Source organism: Ipomoea triloba, chromosome 12, assembly GCF_003576645.1.
Source record: "Ipomoea triloba cultivar NCNSP0323 chromosome 12, ASM357664v1".
In the NCBI taxonomy this organism is placed as follows: domain Eukaryota; kingdom Viridiplantae; phylum Streptophyta; class Magnoliopsida; order Solanales; family Convolvulaceae; genus Ipomoea; species Ipomoea triloba.
Genome location: NC_044927.1, coordinates 10,225,231 through 10,228,317, shown reverse-complemented (window position 1 = coordinate 10,228,317; position 3,087 = coordinate 10,225,231).

The following is a 3,087-nucleotide window of genomic DNA, read 5'->3' as shown; positions in this document are numbered from 1 at the left end:
AGTGATGTCTCGTGCCTTCTTCTGATCTATCTATAAGCTTACAACACGAAACTTCTAAGATGTTCAAACAAGTTCACCTTAAGCTTAAATATTTTCCGAGTTGAGCTCAATTACCCGGTTGTATTTTCGCTCTTAGTTTACTTGTCGAACTTACATGTATTCCCTATCTATCGAGACTTAGGGGATTGAACGTTACATTTGGTATCATCAAAACCTATTACAGTATGTTCCTAACAATTTCCCCCTTTTTGATGATGCCAACACTATACTTGCTTATATGGCTGAGTTTCAAGAAAATAAACATTGATTTTATTTTCAGCGCATACGATAAGTTTGACAAGGAAACTAATCTGCTTAAGCATGACGAACAAACTCACGCAACACCCCCAGCAAAAGATATATATATTAAGATTAAGGGAATGTTTTACATAAAAAGAACTTAGCAGAAAAGTTGAAAGAAAATAAAGAACAACATGATCGAGAATGCATGTAGACATCGAGAGCTTACTGCTTGTCAGCTTTCCTCTTCTCGTTGATAGATGCTCGTGTCTTGATGGGGTCTTTAGAGGCTACCAGATGTAGGTATTCATCTGATACATCAAGATGAAGGTAGTTGATGAAGGCTTCACCTATGAAACTGCCTTCGATTACCCCATCTCTCCACCATTCGATGCATTCGCTAGCAGTGAGGCCACTGTGAGAAGATAAGTCAGTTTTGTTGAGAAGACTTACAATGATTCCATTTAGAAATTCTGTAGAGTCTTCCTTGATTCCCATTCTGTAATTTTTCATAAATTGCTCATCTTTCTTCTCCTTGGCCGTTTGTTGTTCTTGCCTCTTTCTTCTCCTTTCTCGGTCTTCTTCTCTCCTCTTCTCCATTTCCAGTGTGCACTGAACCCTTAGATCCTCCTTCCTCTTAGCTTCCTCCATTGCCTTGCTCATTGTTCTTGGAACTTTCGGAGGAGGTCCAGTGGTTAAGGGTTCACTGGCTGCCCTTTTCTTGCTTGTGGATGTCCCTCTTGGCCCTTGATTCCCTTGATTTTCCCCCTTGTTGGCATCATCCTGACGGGAAAGAAGAGTGGACATACCTTCGAAAAGTGATTGAAGCTGGGCAGGTACTTGGTTCGACAGGTCATCGAGTAGTGCTTTGATTACGTCCTGTCGAAGTTCACTGGAGTTCTGGAAGGCTCGAAGTTCAGCTCTTAGTTCTGCCACTTCAGCCTTTGCTCTTGCAGCTTCTGCTCGAGCTTCCGCAGCCTCATTTGCGGCTCGTCGTGCTGCATCTTCAGCCCACACCGCTTGTTCGAGAAGTTCTGCATGGCTGGCTTGGGATTCACTTGTACCAGCAGTAGACATTGATGCGTTGCGAACAACAGTGAGTATGCACTCAATTTGAGCCATCTTCTGAGACTGATCGGCCATGAATTGGCGCACCTCGCCAACGAATGCATCTTCGGCCTGTCGATCATAGTCAGAAGTAGGAGAAGAAGGTTGAGGAGTACCGTTAGTCGGAGGGGACTTGGGTGCTTCCAGATTTCCACCCATGACTTGCAACTGTGAGTCCACCTCTCGATTGTGTGTCTGAGGATCAGTAGGAACACTGGGATCAGAGCTTGAAGGTAGCTCCATATCAGGCGCTTCCCGGTTTCCACCTGAGGGATGGATCACTTCTCGCTCATCACCTCTCGAACCTGGAACCTCAGCTTCAGCTTCTGGTAGGATTGGATCAGCTAAGGAAGGAACGTTTGTATTGGATGCTTCCCGGTTTCCATCCAATTGAGGATCCTCCTCAGTGTTACCTCTCGGACCAGAGCTGGGAACTTGATCATCTGCCGGAGGGATTGGACTTGAGGAAGGAGGTTGTGCATCGACAGGTGCTTCCCGGTTTCCACCATTGATGAGAACATCTTCCCCCTTAGTACCTCTCGAACCAGCAGGATTTGAAACTGTCTGCTCTCGTTGCTCATCTGGCTATACCTCAGTCTGCTCAGGCGAATCAGGAATCACTATGGTTTCAGGAGCAGCTGGTGCACTCCACCTTTGCCTATCAAACATTCTGGCCGCAAAGGTGGACGTCGTGTCATCTGGGAGTAGGAATGGAGATGGTCGCTCCATATAGATTGGAAAGCCCGGCAGTGTGAGCAACGGAATTTCACCCTCTCGAACTGTCTGTGCTTCGTCGGTGTCAACCGAGGGTGTGGACTCAGGAGCTGGCAGAAGTAGAACTAAGTTGGGTTCTGCCTCAAGTGCTTCAGAGGTCTCGGATTCACCTCTCGAAGTGGCTACCTGTGCGTCCAGAGCAGAGTCACTGACTTGGGACAGAGGAATTGCGGCTGTTGCTATCGGATTTTCATAATCATCTCTCGCAACTCCTAAGGTCTCTCCTGGACCTCTCGTATCCTCTACTTGATGTCCCAAGGATAAAGCAGTAGCGAGCCTGAGATCTTCTTGATATTGTGCCTCTAATTCAGGATCCACTTCAGGCTCGTCTTCTTGTTCATCAGTAGCTATGCCCTTGCCTTTGTCAGATCGGCCAAGATTCTTCTTGGTCACATGCATTTCATGGGCTAGGTCTCGAAGTTCATTGGCTGGAATCTCGGTAAGGTTTAACCAGTTCAAAGCAAAGATCTCCTCAGCCTCCATAACTGCTGCTAGTGCAATCAGTTGATCAAAGGGGCCTGTTCTCCAGTTGATCCATCGGAGTACCCTGGAGAAATAATCCAAACTAGGCACGTCTTCAACACGTTGATCCAACTGAGAGGTGACTTCGTCATTCAGATCATGAGGCTCAGCAGATAGGATTTCTATCTCTGATGCAGCTTCCACTGTCTGTACATCGATCTCTCGATTGTGCTCCGAGAGATCGTCACCCAACCCAACATCTGCTATGGCTCTAGCTATCGATCCTTCAACTTGAGCAGATTCAGTGGGTGTCAACTCCACATTTTGAGCACTTTGCACTGGGTCCCTGACCATAGTGCCTTGATCAACAGCAGCAGTTTCCGAAACGTCAGCTCGAACATACTCTGCTGAAACTGCTATCTCTCGTACCACTTCTCGTGGTTCCTCAGCATCACCCTGCACTGG